A 13,506-nucleotide genomic window follows, 5' to 3' on the forward strand; every position below is an offset into this window, starting at 1 on the left:
AAATTCAATTCTGGATTTTACAGGGAGCCAGTGCAGAGAAGCTAAAACAGGAGAAATATGATCTTGTTTCTTAGTTCCTGTCAGTACACGTGCCGCTGCATTCTGAATTAGCTGGAGAGTTTTTAAAGACTTACTACCTGATAATAGGGAGTTAGAGTAATCCAGTCTAGAGGTAACAAAAGCGTGGATCAATTTTTCTGCATCTTTTCGGGTCAGCAGATGAAAAAATGCAGTCCATGAGATTTGTTTTAAATGAGAATTAAAAGACAAATCTTGATCAAATATTACTCCGAGGTTTCTTATGGTAGTGCTAGAAGCCAGAGCAGTGCCATCCAGAGAAACTACGTCATCAGATAAAGAGTCTCTGAGTTGTTTGGGGCCAAGAACAATAACTTCAGTTTTGTCTGAATTTAACATCAGGAAATTGGTGCTCATCCAAGTTTTTATGTCTTTAAGGCAATTACGAAGTTTAGTTAATTGATTAGTTTCTTCTGGCTTGATCGATAATACAACTGTGTATCATCCGCATAACAATGGAAATTTATAGAGTGATTTCTAATGATGTCACCTAAAGGAAGCATATATAGAGTGAATTGGACTGGTCCGAGCACAGAACCTTGTGGAACTCCAAGACAAACTTTAGTATGTAAGGATGATTCATCGTGAACATTAACAAACTGAAAATGATCAGATAAATAAGATTTAAACCAGCTTAGTGCACAACCTTTTAGGCCAAATAAATGTTCCAGTCTCTGTAGCAGAATTTGATGGTCAGTTGTGTCAAATGCCGCACTAAGATCTAGTAAAACAAGTACAGAGACAAGTCCTTTGTCTGAGGCATCAACAGATCATTTGTAATTTTAACTAGTGCTGTCTCAGTGCTATGATGCACTCTAAATTCTGACTGAAATTCTTCAAATAAATTATTATCATGGAGAAAATCACACAGCTGGTCTGCGACTACTTTCTCAAGGATCTTTGAAAGAAAGGGAAGATTAGATATTGTTCTATAGTTGGCTAACGCCTCTGGATCCAGGGTGGGCTTTTTTAGGAGAGGTTTAATTACAGCTTCCTTAAAAGACTGTGGTACATGGGGTGTCGGTGGCTTAGTGGATAGAGCAGGCGCCCCATGTACAAGGCTGTTGCCACAGCGGCCCGGGTTCGAATCCAGCCTTTTGCTGCATGTCATCCTCTCTCTCTCTCTCTCTCCCCCTTTCACACTTGTCTGTCCTGTCCATTAAAGGCAAAATGTCCAAAAAAAACCTTTAAAAAAAAAGACTGTGGTACATAGCCTGTTAATAAAGATATTTGTTGATCATGTCTAATGAGTGAGTGTTAACTAACAGGGCTTGACGCTAACTTTTTTCCCAAGGAGCACATGTGCTCCTAAGTTGAAAAAGTAAGGAGCGCATAAAGAACTTTAGGGGCACAATGTAAATTGATCAAATAATGTGTTTTCCGTAATAAACGTGATGCAAATAGACATTTACAAGCAAAATTATTTAATGAACTTGTATACAAAATGTACAGAAAGGTAAAATCATCAACTTTTGAAAAAGTATTGCAATTCAATTTTGTCTTTAATGTTATTATCTTATATATATTATCTTTGCAATATGATTATCTTATATAATGTTATTACTATCCTAAAACATTCTCCAGGTCCTCTGAAACTCTGCAGGACTTATTTCCACCCTGCCCAGCAGCAGTACCGTGGCGAACGGTCCCTAACTGCGGAGAGAACGGAGCAGGCTTCCCCGGCGGTCCGCCGCTTTTCCCGGTCCCTCTTCTCCGCCACACTTTGACTTATTCCCACCCACCCGACACCCTGGCCGTGGAGAAAGGTCCCTAACTGCATCAATAAGTGATTAACATAGAGGGGATCAAAATAACTCCTCCGAGAACTGTCACCTTATCGTGGTGGTGGAGGAGTTTGAGTGCCCTAATGACCCTAGGAGCTATGCTGTCGGGGACATTTTGCCCCTGGTAGGGTTTCCCATGGCAGATTGGTTCTGGGCGAAGGGTCAGATGAAGAATGGTTCAGAAGACCCTTCATGATGGAGACGATCAAGGACATGTGTACCCGGCCCGGAGGGTTACCGGGGCCCCGTCCTGGAGCCAGGCCTGGGGTTGGGGCCCGTGGGCGAGCGCCTGGTGGTCGGGCCTTTGCCCATGGGGTCCGGCTGGGCCCAGCCTGAACCGGCTACATGGGCTCGTCCCCCTGCAGGCCCACCACCCGCAGAGGGATCCAGAAGGGTTCGGTGCAATGTGGATTGGGCAGCAGACCAAGGCGGGGGCCTTGGCGGTCCAATCCTCGGTTACAGAAGTTGGCTCTTGGGACATGGAATGTCACCTCTCTGGCAGGGAAGGAGCCAGAGCTTGTGGAAGAGGTTGAGCGTTACCGGCTAGATATAGTCGGCCTCACCTCGACACATAGGTCCGGGTCTGGAACCCTAGTCCTTGAGAAGGGTTGGTCTCTCTCCTTCACTGGAGTTGCTCCGGGTGAGAGGCGGAGGGCCGGGGTGGGCTTTCTGATAGCCCCCAGACTCTCTGCCTGTATGTTGGGGTTTACCCCGGTGGATGAAAGGGTTGCTTCCCTGCGCCTTCGGGTTGGGGAACGGGTCCTGACTGTTATCTGTGCTTATGCACCGAACAACAGTTCAGAGTACCCACCCTTTTTGGAGTCCCTGGGACGGGTGCTGGACAGTGCCCCAACCGGGGACTCCATTGTTCTGCTGGGGGACTTCAACGCTCACATGGGCAATGACAGCAGGACCTGGAGGGGCGTGATTGGGAGGAATGGCCTGCCCGATCCGAACCCAAGTGGTGTTCAGTTATTGGACTTCTGTGCGGGTCGCAGTTTGGCCATAACTAACACCATGTTCAAACATAAGGATGTCCATCGGTGCACGTGGCACCAGGACAGCCTAGGTCGCAGGTCAATGATCGACTTTGTAGTCATATCATTTGACCTGCGGCCATATGTTTTGGACACTTGGGTGAAGAGAGGAGCAGAGCTGTCAACTGATCACCACCTGGTGGTGAGTTGGATCAGATGGTGGGGAAAGACGCCGCTTGGACCTGGCAGGCCCAAATGAACAGTGAGGGTCTGCTGGGAACGCCTGGCGGAAGAACCTGTCCAGATGATCTTCAACTCCCACCTCCGGGAGAGCTTCGACCGCGTCCCGAGGGCAGAGGGGGACATTGAGTCCGAATGGGCATGGTTCCGCTCTGCCATTGTTGAGGCCGCGGTTGCGAGCTGTGGCCGCAAGGCCGCTGGGGCCAGTCGCGGCGGTGAGGGGAGCCGTCAGGCTGAAGAAGGAGACCTACAGGGCATGGTTGGTCTGTGGGTCTCCGGAAGCAGCTGACAGGTACCGGCGGGCCAAGCGGAGTGCAGCGGCAGCAGTCGTTGAGGCAAAAACTTGGGCGTGGGAGGAGTTCGGTGAGGCCATGGAGGAAGACTATCGATCGGCTCGAAAGAGGTTCTGGCAAACCGTCCGGTGCCTCAGGGGGGGGAAGGCGGCAACTTCCTCACACTGTTTACAGTGGGGGCAGGGAGCTGCTGACGTCAACTGGGGACATTGTCGGGCGATGGAAGGAATACTTTGAGGAGCTCCTCAATCCCACCAACACGTATCCCAGTGAGGAAACAGAGACGAGGGTCTCGGGGGCGGGTCGTCCAATTTCTGGGGCAGAGGTAGTGAAACAACTCCGAGGCGGCGGAGCCCCGAGGGTGGATGAGATTCGTCCTGGATATCTCAAGGCTCTGGATGTTGTAGGGATGTCCTGGCTGACATGCCTCTGCAACATTGCGTGGACATCGGGGGTAGTGCCTCTGGAGTGGCATACCGGGGTGGTGGTCCCCATTTTCAAGAAAGGGGACCAGAGGGTGTGGAGCTGAGGAGCAATGTGGTTTTCGTCCCAGACGCGGAACCGTGGACCAGTTCTTTACCCTCGCCAGGGTGCTGGAGGGGGCATGGGAGTTTGCCCAACCAGTCCACATGTGTTTTGTGGATTTGGAGAAGGCTTACGACCATGTCCCCAGGGGCATCCTGTGGGGGGTGCTCCGGGAGTATGGGGTTGGTGGCCCCTTGCTAAGGGCCATCCAGTCCCTGTACCGAAGGAGCATGAGTCTGGTTCGCGTGGCTGGCAGTAAGTTGGACCTGTTCCCGGTGAGGGTTGGACTCCGCCAGGGCTGCCCTTTGTCACCGGTTCTGTTCATAACTTTTATGGACAGAATTTCTAGATGCAGCCGAGTGGTGGAGGGTGTCAGGTTCGGTGACGGGAGGATCTCGTCCCTGCTTTTTGCGGATGACGTGGTCCTCCTAGCTCCATCGAACAGTGACCTCCAGCTCTCGCTGGGGCGGTTTGCAGCCGAGTGTGAAGCGGCTGGGATGAGAATCAGCACCTCCAAGTCTGAGGCCATGGTCCTCAGCCGGAAAAGGGTGGATTGCCCACTCCAGGTCAGGGGGGAGGTCCTTCCTCAGGTGGAGGAGTTTAAGTATCTCGGGGTCTTGTTCACGAGTGAGGGTAGGATGGAGCGGGAGATTGACAGGCGGACTGGGGCGGCGTCAGCAGTGATGCAGGTGCTTAACCGGTCCGTTGTGGTGAAGAGGGAGCTTAGCCAGAAAGCGAAGCTCTCGATTTGCTGGCGTATTGCGGTAAGCGAGTTGTGTCATTTCCGGTGTTTCTGTGACAGCGTCTCTGTACTGCTCTGGTGAATTCCACTTGCCTGCTTTCTCACCTCAGTTGCTTTAACGTCTACTTCAAGTCATAACCCACACTGGTTCTGTTTAAGCACTTATAGCTCTCCTCCTTTCTACGACTTTCTCGCTAATCTCTTAGCTGTTGTTTGCACACTCTTAGCCTTGTTAGCTACATTAGCTTAGCCATGGCTTCTCCTTCTCCTGCTCTTTCTTGCCCGGTGTGTCAAATGTTCAGTTATGCCTCTGCCTCCTTTAGCGACAGTGGTAATTGTAACAAGTGTAGCTTATTTGCTGCGTTGGAGGCGAGGCTTAGTGAATTAGAAGCGCGGCTCCGCACCATGGAAAACCATTCAGCAGCTGAGGTAGTTAGCCAGCCCCCCGTAGCCGGTGCGGAGCCACATAGCCTCTGCTATCTGTCCTCCGGTAACTCCCGTTCAGCCGGGAGGTTGGGTCACGGTCCGCCAGAAGCACAGCTCCAAGCCGAAGCCCACGGCTCACCACCAGCCTGTTCGCGTTTCCAACCGCTTTTCCCCACTCAGCGACACACCCGCTGAGGATAAAACTCTGGTTATTGGCAGCTCTATTCTGAGAAACGTGAAGTTAGCAACACCAGCGGCCATAGTCAAATGTATCCCTGGGGCCAGAGCGGGCGACATTGAATCAAATTTAAAGCTGCTGGCTAAAGCTAAACGTAGATTCAGTAAGATTGTTATTCACGTCAGCGGCAATGACACCCGGTTACGCCAATCGGAGGTCACTAAAATTAATATTGCTTCGGTGTGTGAATACGCAAAAACGATGTCGGACTCCGTAGTTTTCTCTGGACCCCTCCCAAATCTGACCAGTGATGACATGTTTAGCCGCATGTCATCATTTAACCGCTGGCTGTCCAGGTGGTGTCCAGCAAACGATGTGGGTTTCGTTAATAATTGGCAAACTTTCTGGGGAAAACCTGGTCTTATTAGGAGAGACGGCATTCATCCCACTTTGGATGGAGCTGCTCTCATTTCTAGGAACCTGGCAAATTTTATTAGTAATTTAAACCCCTGACAACCCAGAGTTGAGACCAGGACAGAGAGTTGCAGTCCTAAACGCCTCTCTGAGCTTCTAGTTCAGTTACCCAGCCATAGTTTTAATAGTTTTATACAAACGGTGTCTGTCCCCCGACCGCCTAAATTATCTAAATCTAAAATTAAACAAAGAGGAGTTGTGCATAACAACCTCATAAAAATTAAAACCTCTTCTGTGACAGAAAGACAAAACAGGAGAATTAAATGCGGACTGTTGAATATCAGGTCTCTATCGTCTAAAGCAGTGTTAGTAAACGAATTAATATCAGATAATCATATTGATTTACTCAGTCTCACTGAAACCTGGCTGTGTCAAGATGAATATGTCAGTCTAAATGAGTCCACTCCTCCCAGTCATAATAATACCCACATTCCTTGAGGCAGCGGCCGAGGAGGGGGAGTTGCAGCCATTTTTAACTCTAGCCTGTTAATCAGTCCTAAACCTAAACTAGATTATAATTCATTTGAAAGCCTCGTCTTTTACATCCGACCTAGAAAACCTTGCAGCCACTTTTATTTGTTATAGTGTACCGTGCTCCTGGCCCATATTCTGAATTTTTATCTGAATTCTCAGAGTTTTTATCCAGTTTAGTTCTTAAATCAGATAAAGTTATTATTGTAGGCAATTTTAACATTCATGTCGACGTTGATAATGACTCCCTGGCTACCGCGTTTATCTCATTATTAGACTCCATTGGCTTCAGTCAGGGTGTACATGAACCTACTCATTGTTTTAACCATACCCTCGATCTAGTTCTGACGTATGGAATTGAAATTGATAACCTAAAAGTCTTTCCACAGAATCCCTCGCTATCGGATCATTATCTGATTACTTTTGATTTCTTTTTACTCGATTACACGCCACTTAGCAACAGTTACTATACTAGATGTTTATCAGATAGTGCTGTCGCAAAATTTAAGGAAAAGATTACTGTCGTTAAATTCAATACCAATACCTTCAGTAACAGAGGTTTCCGTGCCGACTTTAACCTCTCCCGAATTGATCATTTTGTTGATAGCGCCGTAGGCTCGCTCATAACAACGCCGACTCTGTAGCTCCTCTTAAAAAGAAGTTAAAAGCAAAGAAAGTTCGCTCCTTGGTATAACTGTCAAACCCGTAAGTTAAAACAAATATCGCGAAAATTTGAAAGGAATTGGCGATTAACCAAACTGGAAGAATCTCGTTTAATCTGGACAGACAGTCTCAAAACTTATAAGAGGGGCCTCCGCAATGCCAGAGCAAACTATTACTCAGCATTAATAGAAGACAATAAGAACAACCCCAGGTTTCTTTTCAGCACCGTAGCCAGGCTGACTGAGAGTCAAAGCTCTATTGAGCCTTGTATTCCCTTAGCCCTTAGCAGTAATGATTTTATGAGCTTTTTTAATGACAAAATTCTAACTATTAGAGGCAAAATTCATGACCTCCTGCCCTCAGATAGTACCTATCTAACCTCAAACACAGCTGTAAAATCTAATATATATTTAGATTGCTTCTCCCCAATTTCTCTTCAAGAATTGACTGCAGTGATTTCTTCATCCAAATCACCAACGTGTCTCTTAGACCCCATCCCAACTAGGCTACTTAAGGAGGTCTTTCCTTTAGTTAACACTCATATATTAGATATGATCAATATATCCTTATTAACAGGCTATGTACCACAGTCTTTTAAGATAGCTGTAATTAAACCTCTACTAAAAAAGCCCACCCTGGATCCAGAGGTGTTAGCCAATTATAGACCAATATCTAATCTTCCCTTTATGTCAAAGATCCTTGAGAAAGTAGTCGCAGACCAGCTGTGTGATTTTCTCCAGGATAATAATTTATTTGAGGAATTTCAGTCAGGATTTAGAGTGCATCATAGCACTGAGACAGCTCTAGTTAAAATTACAAATGACCTTCTGATTGCTTCAGACAAAGGACTCGTCTCTGTACTTGTTTTATTAGATCTTAGTGCGGCGTTTGACACAATTGACCATCAAATTCTACTGCAGAGACTGGATCACTTAATTGGCTTAAAAGGTTCAGCACTAAGCTGGTTTAAATCTTATTTATCTGATTGTTTTCAATTTGTTGACGTTCGCAATGAACCATCCTTACGTACTAAAGTTTGTTTTGGAGTTCCAAGGTTCTGTGCTCGGACCAATCCTGTTTACTCTATATATGCTTCCTTTAGGTAACATCATTAGAAATCACTCTATAAATTTCCATTGTTATGCAGATGATACTCAGTTGTATTTATCAATGAAGCCAGAAGAAAGCAATCAATTAACTAAACTCCATAATTGCCTTAAAGACATAAAAACTTGGATGAGCACCAATTTCCTGATGTTAAATTCAGACAAAACTGAAGTTATTGTTCTTGGCCCCAAACAACTCAGAGACTCTTTATCTGATGACATAGTTTCTCTAGATGGCATTGCTCTGGCCTCTAGCACTACCGTAAGAAACCTCGGAGTAATATTTGATCAAGATTTGTCTTTTAATTCTCATTTAAAGCAAACCTCACGGACTGCATTTTTTCATCTGCATAATATTGCGAAAATTAGGCCTATCCTGACCCGAAAAGATGCAGAAAAATTGGTCCACGCTTTTGTTACCTCAAGGCTGGATTACTGTAACTCTCTATTATCAGGTAGCTCTAGTAAGTCCTTAAAAACTCTCCAGCTAATTCAGAATGCAGCAGCACGTGTACTAACAGGAACTAAGAAATCATATCTCTCCTGTATTAGCTTCTCTGCACTGGCTCCCTGTAAAATCCAGAATTGAATTTAAAATCCTACTGTTAACTTATAAAGCTCTAAATGGTCAAGCTCCGTCATATCTTAGAGAGCTCATAGTGCCATATTATCCCACCAGAACACTGCGCTCTGAGAACGCAGGGTTACTCGTGGTCCCTAAAGTCTCCACAAGTAGATCAGGAGCCAGAGCCTTTAGCTATCAGGCTCCTCTCCTGTGGAATCATCTTCCTGTTACGGTCCGGGAGGCAGACACCGTCTCCACATTTAAGACTAGACTTAAGACTTTCCTCTTTGATAAAGCTTATAGTTAGGGCTGGCTCAGGCTTGTCCTGTACCAGCCCTTAGTTAGGCTGACTTAGGCCTAGTCTGCCGGAGGACCCCTCTATAATACACCGGGCCCCTTCTCTCTCTCTCTCTCTCTCTCTCTCTCTCTCTCGTATCCTATTACTGCATCTAGCTAACCCGGCCATTCTGGATGTCACTAACTCGGCTTCTTCTCCGGAGCCTTTGTGCTCCACTGTCTCCCAGATTAACTCATACCGCAGCGGTGCCTGGACAGCATGACGTGTGTGGTTGTGCTGCTGCCGTGGTCCCGCCAGATGCCTCCTGCTGCTGCTGCCATCATTAGTCATTAGTCATACTTCTTCTGTTATTATACACATATGATTATTGTCACACATGTATACTGCCAGGTATTAATACATACTTTCAACATATTGTACCGCAGTAACCAGAACTATAACTATAATATTATTACTTTCATTAATGTTGTTGTAAGCTACTGTCATTACCTGCATCTCTCTCTCTCTCTCTCTCTCTCTCTCTCTCTGTCTCATTGTGTCATATGGATTACTGTTAATTTATTATGCTGATCTGTTCTGTACGACATCTATTGCACGTCTGTCCGTCCTGGAAGAGGGATCCCTCCTCAGTTGCTCTTCCTGAGGTTTCTACCATTTTTTTTCCCCGTTAAAGGGTTTTTTTGGGGGGAGTTTTTCCTTATCCGCTGTGAGGGTCTTAAGGACAGAGGGATGTCGTATGCTGTAAAGCCCTGTGAGGCAAATTGTGATTTGTGATATTGGGCTTTATAAATAAAATTGATTGATTGATTGATTGATTTACCGGTCGATTTACGTTCCAACCCTCACCTATGGTCACAAGCTCTGGGTAGTGACCGAAAGAATGAGATCGCGAATACAAGCGGCCGAAATGAGTTTCCTCCGCAGGGTGGCTGGGCTCAGCCTTAGGGATAGGGTGAGGAGCTCAGACATCCGGGAGGGACTCGGAGTAGAGCCGCTGCTCCTCCACATCGAGAGGAGCCAGTTGAGGTGGTTCGGGCATCTGGTAAGGATGCCTTCCAGATGCCTCCCTTGGGAGGTGTTTCGGGCATGTCCAACCGGGAGGAGACCTCGGGGCCGCCCTAGAACACGCTGGAGGGATTACATCACCCGGCTGGCCTGGGAATGCCTCGGGGTTCCTGCGGAGGAGATGACGGAAGTGGCGGGGGAGAGGACTGTCTGGGCTTCTTTGCTGAGGCTGCTGCCCCCGCGACCCGGACCCGGATAAGCAGAGGACGACGACGACGACGACAACGGTGACGGGATCAAAATAAAATAAATAAATAAAAATCAACCAGCCACCCTCCTCCCCTGACAGTCCCTTCATAAGTAAAGAACAGTCCCTGAAGTACGGTGAGGTTTGTGGACCGTTACCTGCCACAAGAGAGAAATGTGAATGGCTCGTTTCTCCTCTGACACGTCACATACCTGTGTGCTGCCACGGCTCGGTTGTCCAGGTACTACTGGGCAGTCATGACACCAATGAAAGAGGAAATTACTGGACCTGGAGTCAGACTTCTCTGTCACCAGTAAGATGTTATCTTACGCACTATGATCCTCCACCGTATTCCTGTCTGTGACCCCCGTTCAACCCACAACCGCCATGATAATAGGGGCGCCCCAGCACCCACTCCACTAACTTGACGTGGACATGAGTGGTAATCTAGAAAACTGGCAAGTTTTTTTTGTTTGTTTTGGTTTTTTTGGAGGGCACTCGTGCGCCCTCACATAGATTGCACCCTGGGCGGTCGCCCACATTGCCCATAGCAAAAACCATCCCTGCCTCCGCCACACTTTGACTTATTTCCAGCCTGCCAACAGTGGGACTTGTTGCGCCGACAGTGGCTTGGAAAACCACCCATAACCGTGTCACACAGGGAAGAGGGAAGAGGGGAGGCGGCTCGAGTTCCTTTGCAGTTAGATTATCATATTTTTTTATTGACAAAAATATAGGCTGCTTTGGCTGATTTTTTATGCGCACATGTGCCCCTAAATATTTTTTACAGTTCGCACACACCTATTTTTAGTCGCAAATGTGAGTGAAACGCTCGCACTGTCAAGCCCTGAAAGGTAAGACTTCCTTAAGTAGCCTAGTTGGAATGGGGTCTAAGAGACACGTTGATGATTTAGATTAAAAAATCAATGCGGTCAATTGTTGAGGAGAAATCGGGGAGACGCAGTCCTAATATATATTAGGTCTTACAGCTGTGTTTGAGGGCAGATAGGTACTATCTGAGAACAGGAGGTCATGAATTTTGCTTCTAATAGTTAGAATTTTGTCATTAAAAAAGCTCATAAAATCATTACTGCTAAGGGCTAAAGGAATACAAGGCTCAATAAAGCTGTGACTCTCAATCAGGCTGGCTACGGTGCTGAAAAGAAACCTGGGGTTGTTCCTATTTTCTTCTATTAAAGCTGAGTAATAGATTGCGCTGGCATTGCGGAGGCCCCTCTTATACGTTTTGAGACTGTCTGCCCAGATTCTTCGAGATTCTTCCAGTTTGGTTAATCGCCAGTTCCTTTCGAATTTTCATGATATTTGTTTTAACTTACGTGTTTGAGAGTTATACCAAGGAGCGAACTTTCTTTGCTTTGTTAACTTCTTTTTAAGAGGTGCTACAGAGTTGAGTGTTGTTCGCAGCGAGCCTACGGCGCTATCAACAAGATGATCAATTCGGGAGAGTTTAAAGTTGGTACGGGAAACCTCTGTTACTGAATAACATGGTATTAAATTTAACAACGATGGAATCGTTTCCTTAAATTTTGCGACAGCACTATCTGATAAACATCTAGTATAGTAACTGTTGCTGAGTGGTGTGTAATCGAGTAAAAAGAAATCAAAAGTAATCAAATAATGATCCGATAGTGAGGGATTCTGTGGAAAGACTGTTAGGTTATCAATTTCAATTCCATACGTCAGAACTAGATTGAGGGTATGGTCAAAACAATGAGTGGGTTTATGTAAACCCTGACTGAAGCCAGTGGTCTCTTATAATGAAATAAATAGAGTAGCCAGGGAGTCATTATCAATGTCAACATGAATGTTAAAGTCGCCTACAATAATAACTTTATCTGATTTAAGATCTAAACTGGATAAAAACTCTGAGAATTCAGATACACATTCAGAATATGGGCCAGGAGCACGGTACACTATAACAAACTAGAAAAGCACTCGGAGAGTGCAGACCTCCGCCAAGCAGCTCGGATTTTTTTTTATCATCTGTTCCTTTTCCCATTATCAAGCTTTCCTGAAAATTTCATCAAAATGCATTCAGAACTTTTTGAGTTATTTTGCAGACAAACAAACAGACAAACAGACCAACGCTGGCGGGTAATAAAAGTGGCCTCATGTAAAAGACTAAAAGACAGGTCTCATGTAAAAGACTAAGAACAAGGCTTTCAAATGAATTATAATCTAGTTTAGGTTTAGGGCTGATTAACAGACTAGAATTAAAAATGGCTGCAACTCCCCCTCCTCGGCCGCTGCCTCGAGGAATGTGGGTATTATTATGACTGGGAGGAGTGGATTCATTTAGACTGACATATTCATCTTGACACAGCCAGGTTTCAGTGAAGTTGAGTAAATCAATATGATTATCTGATATTAATTTGTTTACTAACACTGCTTTAGATGTTAGAGACCTGAGGGGTATTCCACAAAGCGGGTTATGTGAAAACTCAGAGTAAGTTAACCCTGAGATGAGGGAAACTCTGAGTTATCCATTCCAGAAAGAGAGGTAACTGAAACTCTGAGTCAGTCACAATGGTAACAGACTCTGTGAACATAACCTGCTCGCTGACAGGTTTTCTTCAATAAACCTTGAGTTTTTCTCTGTCTCCTCCCTCTTACACACTGTTTCATTTCCTCATTCATTTAGGAACTGCGCATTGGTCCGACAGCCCACTGGTTCGACATCCTATTGTTCTGACCATATTAAACTCATTGTTCCAAAGTCCGTTCCGAAGTCATCATGATGCCCTGTGGTTAAGGTCTGGTTACGTTTAGGCCCAAAAACCACTTGGTTAGGGTCAGGAAAAGATCATGATGTGGGTTAAAATGAAAAAGAAAGTGACAAACACATAAGCCGTGAGCCTACTTCGCCTCAAGCCTTTCCCAGCTGACCCAGAGCCGGTCGCGGCGGACCATACACTCGCTGCGAGCCGTTCAGCACTGCGGACAGTCGGACTAATGGGATGTCGAACCAATGGGCTGTTGGACCAATGACATGGACCCATTCATTCAGTCCGTGTCAAAGATTGTATCGAAGCGCATTAATTAGCAGAGATTTACACTCAAAAAAGTGAACTTTGTGAGTTGTTGAATGAAATAAATGCACCTATCCAATATTTAAATAACATGTCTGTGTTAGCTGTTAAAATCTAGGCCACCTTAGTAGGTTTAACTTAAACTGGAGACCTGTTAAAGCCAAAAAAAGCCAGTTGAATAAATACAACGTAACAGCGCTGAGTGAATTGCACAATCCAAACCGTACACACTAAGATTGTCCTTGATGTGTTTCCATAGGCCAGACATTGCGCATGCTCAGAAGCTGGCTTCATCAACGTGTCAGGAAAGACATCGTGGCGACAGCGTCTGCAATTTCGAGATGCCAATGTGTGGATAAGCATCGTGCTACATCTGACTAATTA

Source organism: Epinephelus fuscoguttatus, linkage group LG20, assembly GCF_011397635.1.
Source record: "Epinephelus fuscoguttatus linkage group LG20, E.fuscoguttatus.final_Chr_v1".
NCBI classification, from domain to species: domain Eukaryota; kingdom Metazoa; phylum Chordata; class Actinopteri; order Perciformes; family Serranidae; genus Epinephelus; species Epinephelus fuscoguttatus.